The sequence below is a fragment of the Canis lupus genome, chromosome 26 (genome assembly GCF_048164855.1).
Source record: "Canis lupus baileyi chromosome 26, mCanLup2.hap1, whole genome shotgun sequence".
In the NCBI taxonomy this organism is placed as follows: Eukaryota; Metazoa; Chordata; class Mammalia; order Carnivora; family Canidae; genus Canis; species Canis lupus.
Genome location: NC_132863.1, coordinates 20037961 through 20057451, shown reverse-complemented (window position 1 = coordinate 20057451; position 19491 = coordinate 20037961). Strand labels below are relative to the sequence as shown.

At 40.1% G+C, this 19491-nt stretch overlaps 1 long non-coding RNA gene across 2 annotated transcripts in view; it reads right to left on the bottom strand.

The window, feature by feature from the left end:
* Window positions 1-661: 661 nt before the first annotated feature.
* Window positions 662-19491, bottom strand: part of LOC140618176 (uncharacterized) — a 43583-nt gene continuing 24753 nt past the window's right edge. For both annotated transcript variants that reach the window (XR_012018369.1, XR_012018368.1), the window contains 2 exons: window positions 9074-9176; window positions 662-2398 (listed from right to left, as the gene is read on the bottom strand). This is a non-coding gene — a long non-coding RNA (uncharacterized lncRNA). The remainder of the gene's footprint in view (window positions 2399-9073; window positions 9177-19491) is intronic.

Genomic DNA, 19491 nt, shown 5'->3' with positions numbered 1-19491 from the left:
ATATTAGTTTCATGTGTCCAATATAGGAATTTAATACTTCCATACAATTTTTTAATTAGAGAAATTCAGATGAATATGATAAAATAATCATAGCAGAAGTTATAATGGCTTCCCACACTGCATACTGCCATCAGTCTTTCGGCTCAAATGACAGAATGTATTGATACCAGAAGTATTTTCTAATTCCAAAACAGTAAGCAAGATTTCAAATGCCAGGACAAAGTCTACTGCAATAAAAATGTGATAACTCCATTATCAGAGCTCTAAATGCTTCATCTTTTTACAGCAGCATCATGAATGCAAGTAATGACAGTGTAGTAGAATTTTCCCTTTGTGCAATATTCTTCTTGTGAAAAGGCTCACTTGTAAGGCTCTTTTGAGTAAAATCCCTCCCAGATAAGACTTCAGAAACAAGAGCAAACTTTTGTAGACTCTCTTGCTGAGTTAGGTGTTAATGAGGAAAATCGTACTGCTTTTGGTGGAGATAATACAAATAGAGATGTTGGTAGATGTTTACAAGAAGTGCAGATGTTGTTTATTCAAAGTGGAAAGTAAAGCATGAATGACTCTATGGAAGCTGTTGGCTGTCCTGCTCATATTATACATGAGGCTGCTCAGATGGCAGCTCATGTCCTTCCATTACTTTGATGTAATTGTCATGATCTTGTTCTCTTCTCTCAGCATTTTTATAGTTCAAACTGAACAATTAAGGGATTTTTGTGATTTTTTTGTATATTTTTTATTGGAGTTCAATTTGCCAACATATAGTATAACACCCAGTGCTCATCCCGTCAAGTGCCCCCCTCAGTGCCCGTCACCCAGTCACCCCATCCCCCCGCCCACCTCCTCTTCCACTACCCCTTGTTTGTTTCCCAGAGTTAGGAGTCTCTCATGTTCTGTCAAGGGATTTTTGTGATTTTGCTGGCATTCAGTATTCTTCATTTCTCTTGTTAGAACCCTTTAACAGATGGAATTGAGAGAATCCTCCATTTGTTTAAAGCACTGGAATTGCACTTTAATTTTTTTAAAAGCCCCCAAAATTCTTACTGATATTAGAAATAATACTTTAAGATAAACCAATTTATTTCTTGTTTGTAGTTCACCATAGCTCCTTAGCAATAGGATTATGCAAACTGAAAGAAAAGTATTACATTGCTGCACCCCATTGCTTAAGGGAACTGTTGAATGTATGAAAGGAGTGACTGATGAAGCAAAAGCTTTCCCTTTAAGTATCAATACTGTTCTTAAAAGAGACATGAAAAGGAAGAGAAATTCTGACTAGACGTGGAAATTCTTTCAGCACTTGTCATGACTGCCTTTTGAAATGGATTTAATCTCATGAGGAATTTGATTCTTTTACAGGGATATTGTTTAATATTCACACCTGACAGCATGGAAACAAGTGGAATCATCATGTATAGTATTGCAGAAGAAAGGAATAGAAATTCATTACAATGTTGTTGTTGTTTTTTGTCAGTGGACAATGTTTTAAAAAGTTCTTGATTGGGGTGCCTGGGTGGTGCAGTCTCAACTCTTGGTTTCATCTCAGATCTTGATCTCAGGGCTGTGAGATCCAGGCCCACACTGGGCTCTACGCTCAGCACAGTCTGCTTAAAACTCTCTTTCCCTCTGTCTCCCCCCGCAATAAATACATAAATAATAAATAAATATTTTTTAAAAAGTTATTGACTAAGAGATGCAAAATAATGCTGAAGAATGGAAAAGCAAGTCATGCCATGAAAGTTGGTATCTGCTTCAACAAACCAGATTTGAAGAGCAATTTTCAAGGTTGTTAACTTCATCCTAGTACATGTTCAGTATACTGGCTCATAATGCTAATATTAAGCATGTATTCTCATTAATGAATGGTCAATAGACAAAAGAACTAAGGAAGTTATATGTGAACATTGTAGAAGCTATGATACAAAGAAAATTAATATAGATTATAGCTGCAAGGAATTTCATAAGCAAATTCAACAAAACAAGGAACTATTAAAAAGAACCAAAAGATCAGAAAAATATTTGAAAGAAGTATATAACTTATTTTTATTTCCTTTAAATAACAAGTACCTCTTAGTATATATCCTGTGCAATAGTTTTATATGAATGTACATATGCATAAACAATTAGCTATAATTCACATTTAACAGGGCTCCCTGTTTTTTTTAATTGCTAAATCTGGCAACCCTTCTCATGGATGATCTGAAGTACTGTATGAAATCCATTTAATGAGGGCCTTTTGAGGGATCTCTGGGTGGCGCAGCGGTTTGGCGCCTGCCTTTGGCCCAGGGTGCAATCCTGGAGACCCGGGATCGAATCCCACGTCGGGCTCCCGGTGCATGGAGCCTGCTTCTCCCTCTGCCTATGTCTCTGCCTCTCTCTCTCTTTCTCTGTGTGACTATCATAAATAAAAAAAAATGAGGGTCTTTTGAAAGGTTTATTCCCAATAATCTTTTTTTATGGAGGTACAATTTCCCTAGAATAAAATGGATAATACACAGTCCTATGATTTTTGACGAATGTATACAGTTGTAAATCATTGCTCCCTAGTCAGGATACAGAACATTTCCATGATGACAGAAAGTTCCCTGGGGCCTCTTTGCAGTCAAATCCCCAACCCTGGTCCCAGACAACCACTGATAGATCCTAATGGCCATAGAGTAGTTTTGTCTTCTTTTGAAATTTATATAAATGGAGTAAGCATCATGATTTGAGATTGATTCATCTTGTTGTATATATCATTAGATTATTACTTTTTACTGATGAGTAGTATTCCATAGTTTGGATGTAACAATGTATCCATTTACTGGTTGATAGACATTTGAGTTGTTTCCGGTTTGGGGAAATGATATATAAACTATAAACATTCATGTTAAGTCTTTGTGGGACCGTATGTTTTATTTTGCTTAGGTAAATACTTAGGAGTGGAATTGCTGCATCATATGGTCCATGTATATTTATTTATCTATAAAAAACCATCAAACAGTTTTCCAAAGTGGTTGTGCCATTTTACACTCTCACCAGTAGTGTATGACAATTGCAGTTGCTCTATATCCTCACTAACACTTAGCAGTGTCAATCTTTAATTTTAGCCATCCTCCTTGGTATGCAGTGGTTCCCATTTCAGTTTTAATTTGTATTTTCCCCTAATAATTAATGATGTTGGGCACTTTTTCATGTTCTTATTTACTTGCTGAATATCTTTAGTTATTAAGTGCCTTTCAAGTATTTTGCCCACTTTTAAAAACTGGGTTGTTTGTTGCTGAGGTAAAGGAATTCTGTATGTATTTTGGATATGTATCATTTCTTGGATGTACCAACTTGCCAGCATCAGGAAAGATGCTCCGTGGTGGTCACGTGGTTAGGATGCATTGGGAACAGTTTCTCCCAGTTGGGAATTGCATTTTCACTTTCTTAAGGGTGTCTTTTGTGGAGCAGAATGTTTTAATGAAGTTTAATCTTTTTTCACTTATTTAATTGGTGAATGTGGCTGGCTATGGTGTCTGGGAGTACGGGAACAGGGTGAGGTGGGAAGGCCTGGACCAGCTAAGAGACCTTGTTTGGATATGATTCCCCTTTCCCTCAATGCCTCAAATCACAATGCTGAAGAAGCAAAGTAATAAATGTTTGAACAGATTAAATTTTGAAGGTTTTTTAGTAAGGTGATTTCATAACTGCCTATGGTGGTCTGGAAAGCTTCTCAGAAGAAGTGACATTTGTGCAGGAGTCCAAAGGATGAGTGATAATACAGAGCTATTATTTTTTTTTTTTCAGAGCTATTATTTGAATAACATAGTGTTCTAAGCACCTTTCATAAAAACCTTTGTGGTAGCCAACCTCCAAGATGGCCTCCAAAGATCCTCAGCTCCTGTATTCAACCTTTGTATAGTCTTCTCCCACACTGAATCATTTCTGGCCTATGACCAATAGAGTATGGCAGAAGTCACACTGTGTGACTTCCAAAGCTTGGTCGTAAAGGGTATATACCCCTATTCTAGAGAGAGGCAGCTGTTATTCTGTGAGGACGCTCAAGAAGCTCTTTTAAGGGGTGCTTAGGAGGCTCAGCTGGTTAAGCATCTGCCTTCAGCTCAGGACAGAATCCTGACCTGAGGGATCATGGAGCCTCCTTCTTTCTTTCCCTCTGTCCCTTCCCCCAGTGCACACTCTATCTCAAATAAATACATTATTAAAAAAAAAAAAAAGCTCTATTAAGAGACCTGTATGGTGAGAAACTGAGACCTCCTGTCAACCCAGTACCAACTTGCCAGTCATGTGACTGTTATCTTGGAACCACATCTTTCAGTATGTGAAACATACGACTGACTACAGCCTCCATTGACATCCTGACTGCAGCCTCAGAGACCCAGTGGTAGAAACAATCTACTAAGCTGCTCCTGGATTCCTGACCCACAAAAATTACTTCAGGTAATAAATGTTTTGTTTTTGTTGTTGTTACAAGTCACTGCAGTTGGGGGAATTTGTAACGCAACAACAGGTAACTAACATATCTCACTCTAGTTCTAAAAGGTAAGAATTAGGGATATTTCCTAGCAAACAAGGAAACTGAGTTTCAGAAAGGTTAAGTGACTTGCCAAGTAAGTATCAGAGCAGGTTTTTCCCTTGACAAATAATTTACATTTCCATGGAGAAACAATGAAGAAAAATATCACAGCTCAGATAGCAAATCTCCTTAGCCCTCCTTGAACTTTTTATTTTTTTAAGATTTTATTTATTGATTTTAGAGAGAGAACAAGCATGGGGCAGAGGTGGGAGAGGGCCAGAGGGGGGGAGGGAGAATCTTCAAGCTGACTTTGCACTGAGCATAGCGCTGATGCAGGGCTGGATCTCATGAACCCTGATGACCTGAGCCAAAACCAGCTCAACCAATGAGCCACCCAAGTGCCCCAAACCTCTTTTATTTTTCCCCAGTGTTCCATCATCTTCTCTCACAAACCCTCAGTCCTGCCCAACTTCTCCATATCCTGTCATCTGAGAGTGTTCACTAAGGAAAACAAATGCTGACTACAGGAGAACTGAGTTTTGAGCGGTGGCTGGGTGGCTCAGCAGTTGAGCCTATGCCTTTGGCTCAGGGAGTGATCCTGGAGTCCCAGGATTGAGTCCCACATCGGACTTCCTGCATGGAGCCTGCTGCTTCCTCTGCCTATATCTCTGCCTCTCTGTGTGTCTCTCATGAATTAAATAAATAAAATCTTAAAAAAAAAAAAAGAACTGCATTTTGATTCTAGCTCTATCTTTCCACAAGGCCTATTTCCTAATTACTGTTTTCTAGAAAGGGTTTCTAGGAAGAGAATAAGGGATGGGCATTAGAGGCAGAGAAAACAACAAATGCAAGGAAGTGAGAGTTTGACGGAAATGTCAACTTCTGAGGGGACAGATGGACAGTGGCTCACTGTGGCTAGAGATAAACTTCCAGGAAAAAGAGGTGGTGGGGTGAAGCAGGAAAGGAGAAATATGGAGAAACCTATACTCCATGCCAGCAATTTTGGATTTCTCTACAGTAAAAGACTTTAGGTAGGATAAAGATATGCTGTTTTCTGTGTTTTCAAAAGACCCTCTGGTGGTTTAGCAGACACTGTTGGTGTTCCTTGGTACTTACCCTTCCATGTGGGCTAGAGACCCTCAAATCATGACTGACAGGAGTTGATAGATGAATACCCTGACTTCTCACTCCTTAGATAGAATGATTCGGAGGCACACACTCTACAGTGTTTCTCACGGTTCCCCAGTTGCATTAAGTATCAGTTGCCCACAGTGATAACTTGCTTGAGAATGTGCACTTCATTGGCTGCTTTGCTTGCCCTGAATCTTCCCAACCCTCCAGCTGGGTTTTCCTGGGATTACCTCCCCCCCCGCCCCCCCCACACTCAAAATAGGTACTTGCACTCAAATTTTTATCTCAGGATTTACTTCTGAGCAAAGGGAAAAGGAGGACTACAAAATGAAATAGATAAAGAGGTAATATATTGAATGTTTATTCAAATACTCGTTAAAATGGTGACTTTTCCCAAATTACTCTAGAAGTTAAATGCAATTTCCAACAAAATCCTAACAGGATATTTTTAATGGAATGTAACTGATCCCTATGGTCATTAATAGCAAAGTTGGTTATGGAAAAGAAGAACAAGGAGAGGGAACTTTCCCTAACAAATCCAAGTAGTTGGATTTGTTATAAAGCTGTTTGTAGTTAAGATTTACTCTAAAGCAAAAAAAAAAAAAAAAAAAAGATTTACCCTAAAGCTGTCATAATGGCATTGGGAGGGGCAAACAGATCTAAACATATATGAGACCTCACTGTATAATAAATGAGGCATTACAAAGCATGGGGGAATTGGTAGACTATTCAATAAGCAGTACTGAACAACTGACTACCTATGTGAAAAGAATTAAATCTCTATGTGATACACAGATTAAATCTGTGTAATATACAAAGTAAACTGCAGATAATTTAAATATGAAAAACTGAAACTTAAAATTATTAGAAAATATCTTTATAACTCAGGGAAAGGGAAGGATTTCTTAACAAGACAAAAGTCAGAAATCTAAAGAAAAGGCAGACATATCTGATTAAATCAAAATTTAAGACACATGTACAACACATGGTATAGTCAACCAAATTATCCATCTATACTATAACATGGATGTAACTTGAAAGCGTTTTGCTAAGTGAATGATGCCAGTTGCAAAACACTGCACATTGTATGACTGCATTTTTTTCCCAAAAGATTTATTTATTTGAGAGAGAGAGAGAGAGAGAGCATAAGCGAGAGGAGGGGCAGAGAAAGAAGCAAACTTCCCACTGAGTGGGGAGCCCCACATGGGGCTGGATCCTAGGACCTTGAGATCATGACCTGAGCTGAAATCAAGAGTCAGATGTTTAGCTGACTAAGCCACCCAGGCGCCCCTGTATGATTCCATTTTTATGAAAGGCTCGAAGTAAGCAAATCTATAAAGACAGAAGGTAAATTAATAGTTGCTAGGGGCTAGGAGGAGAGCGAGAATGAACAGTCACTGCTAATAAGTACAGGATTTCTTTTAGGGATGATGAACATACTCTAAAATTAGACTGTGGTGATGGTTGCACAACTCTGTGATTATAACTAAAACCCAATGAATTGTACACTTTAAATGGATGAATTCTATGGTATGTGAATTATTTCTGAATAAAACTTTTTTTTAAAGGCAAGACACACACTGGGAGAAAGTATTTGCAATTAATACTACTGACAAATTATATCTAATCTAAAAAGCAATAAAAATGGGCAGCCTGGGTGGCTTAGCACCGCCTTCAGCCCAGGGTGTGATCCTGGAGACCCGGGATCGAGTCTCACGTCAGGCTCCCTGCATGGAGCCTGCTTCCCCCTCTGCCTGTGTCTGTGCCTTTCTCTCTGTGTGTCTCTCATGAATAAATAAATAAAATATTTAAAAAAATAAAATAAAATAAATAAAAATGACAAGCCACCCAAATATAAAGATGCACAAAGAACTGGCAATTCAAAGATGCAGAAACTCAATAAACATACATAAGTAGGCTCAGCATCATTAGGAATGAGTAAAATAAAATAAATAAGAAAATAAGAAGGGATCCCTGGGTGGCGCAGCGGTTTGGCGCCTGCCTTTGGCCCAGGGCGCGATCCTGGAGACCCGGGATTGAATCCCACGTCAGGCTCCCGGTGCATGGACCCTGCTTCTCCCTCTGCCTGTGTCTCTGCCTCTCTCTCTCTCTCTCTCTCTCTCTCTCTCTGAGTGTGACTATCGTAAATAAATAAATTTAAAAAAAAAAAGAAAAAGAAAATAAGAAAATTAAAATAATGAGATAACATTACACCCATTAATTTGGAAAACAATATTTTTTGGGGGAAACAATATTTAAAAGCTTGACATTATTTAGTGTTGCCAGGATATGGAAAAATGAAAACTCTCATATACTTTTGGTGGGTGTCTAAACTGATATACCCACCTTGGACAGTAATTTAATAATATCTAGTAAAGTAGAAGATGCTTGTACATCCCGATAAGCCAGCAATTTCACGTCCAAATAAACTTTTTTTTTAGGTTCATTTTTTTTTTTTTTTTTTTTAGTAATCTCTATACTCAATGTGGGGCTTGAACCACAACCCCCAGATCAAGAACCACACACTCTTCCCACTGAGCCAGCCAGGCACCCCTTAAGAAACTCTTTCACAGGGGAACACATGAAGTAAATCCAAAGATGTTTATGGCACACTGTTTGTAATAGTAAAATGTGGAACAAGGGATTTAATATCCAGCAACAGGAGACCAAATGTGAAATATATATAAATCAAATGTGGAATATTCATTCACTGTTATATACTTAAATGAATATGAATAAGTCTCAGAAATACAGGGATGCCTGGGTGGCTCAGCGGTTAACTGTCTGCCTTCAGCCTGGGGTGTGATCCTGGAGTCATGGGATCGAATCCCACATCGGGCTCCCCGCATTGAGCCTGCTTCTCCCTCTGCCTGTGTCTCTACCACAAGGGAACTATATATATAAATAGATATAGAACTATATCTGTAAATTCCAAAAAACTATATCTATATCTATATCTATATCTTAGATATAGAACTCTATCTATCTATACACACACATAAATGAATTATTATGAGGAATTTGTTCATGCAATTGTAGAGGCTAAGAAGTCTCATGGGCCACCTGTCTAAACTAGAGACAGGAAACCTAGTAGTGTAGTTTCAGTTTGAGTCTGAGGCTTGAGAACCAGGAATCCTGATGGCATGAAAATTCCAGTCTCAGAGCAGAAGACTGATGTCCTAACTCATTCAGTCAGGTAGAAGAAATTCTTCATCTTTTGTTTTATTCAGGCTCACAATGGATTGGCTTATGCCCACCTACATTGGGAGGGCAATCTTTACTCAGTCTACTGATTAAAATGTTAATCTCATCCAGAAACACTCTCACAGACACATCTAGAAGTATGATTTAACCAAGTATCTGGGCAGCCTGTGACCCAGTCTAGTTGACACATAAAATTAATGATCACAATACCATTGATGTAAATTGAAATAAACATACCTGAATTGATACTATGTATATTGCAGCAAAAGTATAAAATCATGATAGTTGTGGGGTGCCTGGCTGGCTCATTCTGGAGAGCATATGACTCTTGGTGTAGAGCCTACAATAAACAAATAAGTCCTAGTATTAAACAAAAAAGCATGATAGTTGCTATTTCTTTTTTTCTTTTTTTTAATTTTTATTTATTTATGATAGTCACAGAGAGAGAGAGAGAGAGGCAGAGACATAGGCAGAGGAAGAAGCAGGCTCCATGCATTGGGAGCCCGACGTGGGATTCGATCCCGGGTCTCCAGGATCGCACCTGGGCCAAAGGCAGGTGCCAAACCGCTGCACCACCCAGGGATCCTGATAGTTGCTATTTCTGAGACTAGGGAAGGTAAACTTGGTGGATACATCTTCATCTACAATGTTGTATTTCTTTAAAAGAAAATTTGATTTAAATATGAAAAATATATATATTTGTCCATTTAGGTGATTGGTACCCAGGTATTTATTATATAAATCTTTGTTTTTACCAAACACTTCAGTATGAAAATATAAACTCCCTAAAGAAAACGGACAAATGATACAAACAGGCGGTTTACAAAGGAAGAAATACAAATAGCTAAAAATACCCACCAAAAACAAAAGATGAAAACATATTCAACCTGACCAGAAACCAGGAAAGGAAAATTAAAACAAGAAGATGGATTTTGCTTATAAAGTTAACTTATCCTAAAAAAAAAAAATAAAAACCAGTATGGAGAATTGAATTTTCTGATGCCTGCTGAATGGAGTGTAAATGGGCACAATCTTTCTGGAGGGTGCTTTGGCAAAATATATGTAGCAGGTTCTCAGATCCATTTTCAATTTGGCTTGAATGTTAGACTAGGGTTACAATATGCTGTGAATAAGTTTTAACCTGTAAAAGTTACCCTGTAAAAGTTAGAAGTACTAAAACAGTAGTTTAACCTGGGTAGAAGATTGTATCTTCCTATATTGAAGGTGTGGTAGCTGTAGGTCATGGCAGTCTGAGGAACCAGGGCCCCTTCTAAGTTGCGGTTCTGCGGCATTCATTTCTCAGGTCACCTTATGGTGTCTAATGGCTGTGTCGGTACCAGCCATCAAATGTGCATTCAAGGGCGCCTGAGTGGCTCAAGTTAGTTAAGCAGCTGCCTTTGGCTCAGGTCAGGATCCCAGAGAGCTGGGATTGAGCCCTGCATCAGGTTCCCTGCTCAGCGGGGAGTCTGCTTCTCTGTCTACCCTTCTTGCCTGCTCATGTTCTCTCTCTCTCACGCTCATTCACTGTCTCTCAAAAAAAAAAAAACAAAAACAAAAAGCCCAAACTTCAAATATGCATCCAATCCAGCAGAGTGGAGGGAAGGACAAAAAGGAGCAAAGGGTGACACCAGCTCTCTCCTCAGGAAGCTTCCATATGACAGTTTGCTTTCATGTGATGTCCAGAACCTAGTTATATGGCCATGCCTAGTTAGAAAGGAGTATGAGAAATTGAATTTTTAATCTGGATCAGCAAGATTATCTTGTTCATTTTTCTTTTTGGTAAAGGAATGGGGAGAATGGAAAGAAACAGCAGTATTTGCTATGAAACATAGAAAGAAAACAAAGTGATTTTATTTTGATATGGCCTTTCACAGGCCATGTATTAGAGATGATGTTGTGCCCCTGCCAGATCCCCTTAACCTAGCTAGCACACACAACTCCTAGTTGCTGAATTTTGACCTGGGATCATAGCTGCACACTTCTTCAGAGAATTGCCGTTGGTCTATAGCTGCCACCTCACAAAGAAATGCCTGGGAGGTTAAACTCGCCCCAGGAAGAGGGAGACAACCTATGATGTACTGACATAGGGGTAAAAAAAGCCTAGCTCTGGCCTCAAAGGGGATAACTTGATGGTATGATTCTCACTCCAGAGCTCTCCTGTGGAATTAGGCTGAAGCCAGTCTCCAGTTGACATTCCACTCATCAGTCTCTCCCTGATACATTCTTCATTCCTGATCTTCCTCCTTCCCCCTGTTTATCCTTGTCTTTTCTCCTGACATGTTTCTTCTGAGAGTACTTTCCTTGATACATTCTTCATTCCTGATCTTCCTCCTTCCCCGTTTATCCTTGTCTTTTCTCCTGACATGGTTCTTCTGAGAGTACTTTCTCAGTAAATTAGGTACACAAAAATGCCCACTTCGACTCCGGCGGCTCCACGCTGAGTGCAAGTAACAGAATCACCATGATTCTTCAGAGGCTCTTCAGGTTCTCCTCTCTCATTCGATCTGCAGTCTCAGTCCATTTGAGGAAAAACATTGGTGTTACAGCAGTGGCATTTACCAAGGAACTTGATCCTGTACAGAAACTCTTCGTGGACAAGATTAGAGAATATAGAACTAAACGCCAGACATCTGGAGGACCTGTTGATACTGGCCCAGAGTATCAGCAAGACCTGGAGAAGGAGCTTTTTAAGCTTAAGCAAATGTATGGTAAAGCAGACATGAATACGTTCCCTGACTTCAAATTTGAAGATCCCAAATCTTGGACAAACCCGTCATGAAGAAATAATGTAAAATTTATTTGGCAATTTGTCCTGGATTAGTTGTACAACTGGATCAGAATAAACATGTTTCATAACTGTCAAATGTTCAGAGAACTGTCAAATGTTCTTTTAATTCTGGTTCCAAATAAATTATTTGGTGATGTTGGGTGAAAAAAAAAAAAAAAAGCCCACTTCAAGTTCTGTTTTTTGGGGAACTTGACCCAAGACAAGTCTCATCTACTGGATAGCAAGAAAAAAACAGTCTAATATAATTATCTGGATAGTTCTTTTAGGTAATGCCTAGTTCCTGTAATAGAATGGATTATTATTCCCAATTATTTATTCCCTCCCTGGCATACATTATTCATTCCTTTGCCATGGACTTTGGACTTGGCTGAGACTTACTTTGGCCAATGGAATGTTAGTAGATATGGTATGAGAAAAGAGGCTTTAAAGATTTTATTTATTTGAGAGAGAGAGAGTGAGAGCATGGGAAGGGGCATATGGGGAGGGAGAGGGAGAGAACTCTGCACTGGGGGCTCCATATCATGATTCTGAGATCATGACCTGAGCCAAAACCAAGAGTTGGACCTTAACTGACTGAGCCACCCAGCCACCCCATGAGAATAGAGGCTTTATTTTTAAAGATTTATTTACTTTAGAGAGAAAATGAGCACGAGTGAGAGGGGCAGAGGGAGAGGGAGTGAGAATCCTAAGCAGACTCCAAGCCAAGCAAGGAGCCTGACATGGGGCTTGATCTCACAACCCTGAGATCAGGACCTGGGCAGAAACCACAAGGGTCAGACACTTAACAGACTGGGCCACCCAGGTGCTCTGAGAAGAGGATTTAAATGTGAGTATAGTACGGCTTGGCCTTTTGCAATCCTGTCTTCTGTCACGAGAAGAGCATATCCTAGTAACTGCTAGTCCCATAATGAGGAGACTTGTGGAACCTACTTGAATTGTACCCATGGCCTGGAGCCAACTCCAGTTGATTCTAATTGAAGCAACAGAGCTGCAATGGAACCTCAAACCTATGAATCTAAGCTTGTTCAAAGTCATTGGGTTTTGAGATAGTTTGTTATAGAGTAGAAGCATGACTAAAAGAATCTTTTTAGGAATTAAAGTTCAGATTCTTAAGTTTTCTCATCCATCCTGTTCTCAAAGAAGACATCTGGGTGACCAAGGGGAAGTGGACTTATCTTCTACCTGCTGGCATCCATAGCTGATAAAACCCATTTTCTTTCTCAGTTTGAGCTGGGTCTGATGACTTAGCATCTCATTGGCTTTTGCTTGCCTTTTGGACACTTCTGAGTCCCTGTCCTGCCTCCTCTGCCCCCTCCTTAGTGATCAGTCTACCCAGAAGCCCCTGCTTGCTGCTCCATGACAGACCCCCGGGCTCTTAGCTAGCATTTGCTTCACCAGGGATCATGGGAATCACAAGAGCCCAGTAAAAGCCGTATCCCTTCTTGGCCCCTTTACACACTGCCCTTGACCAGGTTCAAGAATCACTTTTCTACATGGCTTTCTCCTAGAACCCCAATGTGGGATGGAGTGATTCCTCCTGCCCCTGGGGCCTAGCTGAATTCTCAAACTGTCTTTTTCTCCAGGCTAAAGCCTAGAATGGAGAGACTAGGGCCCATGCATTCCACGTCCTCTCTCTCCCCTTCCTCTCCATAATACCTTCAGGCCAAGGCCTAGGTTTTGTTTTTTGTTTGTTTTTAATGAGTAAAGGGATTTTTATTTTATTTTATTTCTCTCAAGTTTTTATTTAAGTTTCAGTTAGTTAACATTTAGTGTAATATTAACTTCAGGTTTATTTTTTTTTCCTAAAGATTTATTCATGAGAGACACACACACACAGAGGCAGAGACATAGGCATATAGAGAAGCAGGCTCCATAAAGGGAATTTGACGTGGGACTCGATCCTGGGACTCCAGAATCATGCTCCAGGCTGAAGGCAGATGCTTAACCTCTGTGCCACCCAGGCATCCTTAGCTTCAGGTTTAGAATTTAGTAATTCAACACATGCACACAACACTCAGTGCACAAGTGCACTCCCTAATACCCATCCCCTCTCTAACCCATCTCCCCACCTACCTTCCCTCTGGTAACTATCACTTTGTTCTCTATAGTTAAGAATCTGTTTCTTGGTTTGCCTCTCTTTTTCCCACCATATTAGTTTGTATTGTTTCTAAAATTCTACATATGAGGGGACTCATATGGTATTTTTTTTACATTTTTTAAATTCAATTTGCCAACATACAGTGTAACACCCAGTGCTCATCCCATCAAGTGCCCTCCTCAATGCCCATCACCCAGTTACTCCTTCCCCCCACCCACCTCCCCTTCTGCAATCCTTTGTTTGTTTCCCAGAGTTAGGAGTCTCTCATGGTTTGTCTCCCTCTCTAATTTTTCCCACTCACCTCCCCTCCTTTCCCTTATAATCCCTTTCACTATTTCTTATATTCTACATATGACTGAAACCATATGATGATTGTCCTTCTCCGACTGACTTATTTCACTCAGCATAATACCCTCCAGTTCCATCCACATCAAAGCAAATGGTGGGTTTTCATTTTCTCTGATGGCTGAATAATATACCTATATATATATATCCCACATCTTCTGTATCCATTCATCTGTCGAAGGACACTGTGGCTCCTTCCACAGTTTGGCTATTGTGGACATTGCTGCTATGAACATTGGGGTGCAGATGTCCCAGCGTTTCACTACATTGGTATCTTTGGGGTAAATACCCAGTAGTGCAATTGCCGAGTCATAGGGTAGCTCTATTTTTAACTTCTTGAGGAACTTCCACACTGTTTTCCAGAGTGGCTGTACCAGTTTGCATTTCCACCAACAGTGCAAGAGGGTTCCCCTTTCTCCACATCCTCGCCAACATTTGTTGTTTCCTGTTTTGCTAATTTTCACCATTCTCACTGGTGTGAGGTGGTATCTTGTTGTGGTTTTGATTTGTATTTCCCTGATGTGGAGCATTTTCTCATGTGCTTGTTGGCCATGTGTATGTCTTCTTTGGAGAAATTTCTGTTCATGTCTTCTGCCCATTTCATGATTGGATTATTTATTTCTTGGGTGTTGACTTGGATAAGTTCTTTAGAGATCTTGGATACTAACCCTTTATCTGTATGTCATTTGGAAATATCTTCTCCCATTCTGTATGTTGTCTTTTAGTTTTGTTGACTGTTTCTTTTGCTGTGCAGAAGTTTTTATCTTGATTAAATCCCAATAGTTCATTTTTGTTTTTGTTTTCCTTGCCTTCATAGATGTATCTTGCAAGAAGTTGCCATGGCCAAGTTCAAAAAGGTTGTTGCCTGTGTTCTCCTCTAGGATTTTGAGGTATTCTCGTCTCACATTTATATCTTTCAACCATTTTATCTTTCTGTATGGTGTAAGAGAATGGTCCAGTTTCATTCTGTATGTGGCTGTCCAATTTTCCCAACACCATTTATTGAAGAGTCTGTCCTTTTTCCGGTGGACATTCCAAGGCCTAGGTTTTGTTTTTGTTTTTTGTTTTTTTTTTGTTTTTTTTTTTTAATTTTATTTATTTATGATAGGCACACAGTGAGAGAGAGAGAGAGGCAGAGACATAGGCAGAGGGAGAAGAAGGCTCCATGCACCGGGAGCCCTACGTGGGATTCGATCCCGGGTCTCCAGGATCACGCCCTGGGCCAAAGGCAGGCGCTAAACCGCTGCGCCACCCAGGGATCCCAAGGCCTAGGTTTTGAAAGCACACAATGGAAGTAATGCTCCAATCTAGTAGCTCTTGGTATATCAAATGAGAGCTATAGGAATTTAGAAAATTATTTCCCTTTTGACGATGCCCTGCTTTGAAGCTTATCAATCTGCAGCATAATCTATTATGCTATAATCTATTGTAAATGCCCAAAGCTGAAAAAAAAAAATCCTCTTTACTTATTTTCTGCAATAAATCAAATCCTCACCACCCCAGTAAGATGGGTGAATTGTGGCAGACATGGAGATTTACTGCTCCAATAAGGAAGACTTGCTGCCCAGCTGCAGACAGCATGGTCAGCAGCTAGCTGTCAGCTCCTTCAGGGTGTCTACCTCAGCCATAGTTGACTCTTCCAAGGTCATGCCCTTCCTGAAGCAGCCTACCTAGAGACTGGATCAGATGGAGGGTGTACAGGCCTGGCTTTTTTGGCTCAACGTGGGACACTCTGCTGAGAAAGGTCATCGAAAAGACATGACCACCAGTTGACCTGTGAGCTGGACCTGGGCAATTGAAGGCTCCTCCCTCCCTCCCCTCTCCTTGGAATATGGGTTCCGCTTGCCCTTCTTACTTCCAGAGTTTGCTCCAAGGACATAGCCTTGAGATAGTGATGTGGTGTTGAGAATATGTGCATGGTATATGTGCCTGAACCCAGTTAAGACCTCTGTATAAACTTTGAAGATTTGGTGGGCAGGTGTGGGGGTCTACTTGTCTTGCTGCTGCTCAAGATAAACCTTATATGTAATTTCCCTTTTGCTTATTAAAACTGCCACCTACCAACTTGAAGTGCTCTGCTTCTTTCTTTGGTCTTTCCCTGCTCTTTGCATTTGGGACCCAGTTTCAGATTACACTCAGGAAGCTCCCAGGGTCATAAACCAGCACACACTACTGGGCAGTGCTCATTCAGAAATTCCCTGCTGGACTGGCGGAGGTTTTACTGGGCCTGCACCACATTTGGACTTCTTCCTTCTCTCAGTCTGGCTTCTGCCTCCTTCTTTCCCATAATAAATATCTTGCATCCCAAGCTCCATCTCAGAATCTAATTTCAACCTATGATAGAGACACTTTGGCTGAACATAAATATCCTTATAAATACAAGGGAGTACTATTCAGCCTCAAAAAGTAAAGAAATTCTGACATCTGCTGAAACATAGATGAATGTTGAGGAAATTATGCCAAGTGAAATAAGCCGGCCACACACACCCAAAAAAACATACCATATGATTCTACTTAGCTGAGGGATTCCAAGTAGTCATAGAGACATAAAATAAAATGATGGTTGCTAGGGTCAGAGGGGGAAATGGTGAGATACTGTTTAATAGGTACACAGTTTTATTTGGGGAAGATAAAAACCATTGTGGAGATGCATATTGTGATGGTTGCACGACAATGTGAGTTTACTTAAGGCCACCGAGCTACACACTTAAAATTGGTAAATTTTATGTTATGTATATTTCATCACAACAAACTTGTTTTAAAAGTCAGCTATAGGGGATTCCTGAGTGGCTCAGTGGTTTAGCGCCTGCCTTTGTTCAGCCCAGGGTGTGATCCTGGAGTCCCGGAATCGAGTCCTGGGATTGAGTCCCACATCGGGCTCCCTGCATGGAGCCTGCTTCTCCCTCTGCCTGTGTCTCTGCCTCTCTCTCTCTCTCTGCCTCTCATAAATAAATAAATAAAATCTTTTTTTAAAAAGTCAGCTATAAGTCAAAGAATTACACACTACAGGCAAGTTTATGAAATAAAAGGATGGTTAAATATCAGGAAATCTTGGTGAGATGCTAAAAGTCTAAACTGGTCCCTTTAGGACCATCATAAAGAAAGTGCCCTCAAGGTATATTTCAGCAGCATTAGCACAGAGTGACCTTGACATTGGATACACTTAACAAAGACATAAGAAATGGGGCAGAGATCATGCTCATTCTTTTCATATGACAGAGTCCTGGATGGTAACATTTCCAGAGGGAGAATGAAGGATCCTGAAGGGACTGCATGAATCTTCCCTGGTCACTTTCAGAAAATAAAGGAGGCTGTAGTAGAATGGAACTGAAAATTTCCAAGTATTGATTGTGTCCATTAAATAAGCCATTGTGTTTAAAATCGCCATGAGGGGCAGCCCCGGTGGCGCAGTGGTTTAGTGCCGCCTGCAGCCCGGGGTGTGATCTGGAGACCCTGGATCGAGTCCCGCGTCGGGCTCTCTGCATGGAGCCTGCTTCTCCCTCTGCCTATGTCTCTGCCTCTCTCTCTCTCTCTGTATCTCTATGAATAAATAAATAAAATCTTAAAAAAAATAAAATCGCTATGACATTATAATGCAGAGGGCCCTGATTTTACTTGATTTTCTTAAAAATAAATCTAGACTTGAGGTGCCTGGGTGGCTTAGTCAGTTAAGCACTTAACTCTTGGTTTTAGCTCAGGTTATCATCTCAGGGTCCCGGGACTGAGCTCCGAGTTGGGTTCCGTGCTCAGTGCAGAGTCTCCTTGTCCCTCTTCCTCCCTCTCTGACCTTTCCCTCCCCATCTGCTCCTCTCCCCACTTGTGGACTCTCTCTCTAAAATAAAATAAATAAAATCTTTAAAAAAGTAAATCTGGGTTCATGTTTTTGGTTGAAATATTAAGTGACCTGTGTCCATCTCCATCATCAACTGCCAGTATGTCACATTAGCAATGTTGCTAAGTGTAACCCACTGGTCAAGATAGTGACCTGGTACCAGATGGTAAAGGTACCTTTTCCTCTTTGCTATTAGTAAATATTCTTTGGGTGATACTTTGAGATCTTTTGATTATCCTTTTTCTCAACCCCTTTCATTGTAATGGGTTTATCTTTACTTGATGATTCCTGTCTGAGCTACATATTACTAGAATGTTTCTAAAATGACTTTTCCATTTCTGTCATTCCTTCTACATTGGTTAGTTGGCATTCTTCTATGAAGAACTTTCTTTTCTGTGCTCTCTAAAATGTTTTGTGTTAATATACATGAATATATTTATTTTCGTTCAACAAATTGTAATCCATCTGGTGCATTACTCATTTGAGGCTGGTGCTGCCCCACGTTTGACATATAAGGTAGAATACAAGGTGTATTTTCTGGGGGGTGGAGTCTGGGATTTGACATTTGTAACTGGCTCCCTCTAGTGCTACTTATGCCCATTCAAGTTTGAAAAGCCGAGGGGAGGCGCTTCCAAAGGACTCTGTGAGCAATTTATGTGAATAGTGGTCCCACACCCATAAGGCAATACAGTTAAAATGTAAAAAGGTTATTCTTCTGAGACAAAAAAAAAAAAAAAGGGCCAGAATACCATCAAACAAATGTCTACCTTCCACAGGTGGAAAGGAACAAGTAAGAAGTGGGTGAAGAGGTTGGGAGACAAGATACCTACTAATTCTTGCAATGATACAGGACTGTTTTTCTGAATAATGGGAACCAGTTGCTTCCATCCACAACGGTAGGGAGTTGTTTGATATTTGAGACCAAACAGCTGATATGATCAGGAAAATGCTGAAAACAAGCTGGCAAACAGAATATATGAATACACACTGTCATTCCTACTGAAGAGGCCAAACAAAATCCAGAAAAGGTATGAAAGAGGGAAAGTAATAATAAGTCTATAGTAGTAGGCCAGGTGCTTCCAAAAAAGTCTTGGAAAACAGAGAGCAGAAAGAAATGTGTAGTCTAAAAAAAGAGGAATTGTGCTGAGGTGTTTTTGCCTGCTTCCTTTCCAAACCTCACTAAAATAACAGTAAATTAAAAAGAAAAGAAAATAGCACAGACTCCACAAAGATAAAAAGAACAGGTATTGAGGCAGGCAAGCCCAGGCTAACAAATGTCAATAATATATTAGATGTTCTCACCTGACATAGGGGAGAAAGAGAAAATGAGTCTACACTTGGAAAAGAGGTAAAGTTATAGTTGACTGCTTTCTCGTACCTTGAAAAACACCTCCACAAACCCTGTTTAATGGAAGTAGAACCTTGTGTATGGGGAATGTAATTCATTACCACAATGTATCTAATGGATCTGCAGCTATTGAAGGAAGGGCCAGTTTTTTGGTCCTATATAGTTATAGTTTAACTTTAGAAACCAATCGATTCTGTGGTGTTATAGACTGCTGTGTAGCTAAATACCGAACTTTATTGCCCTG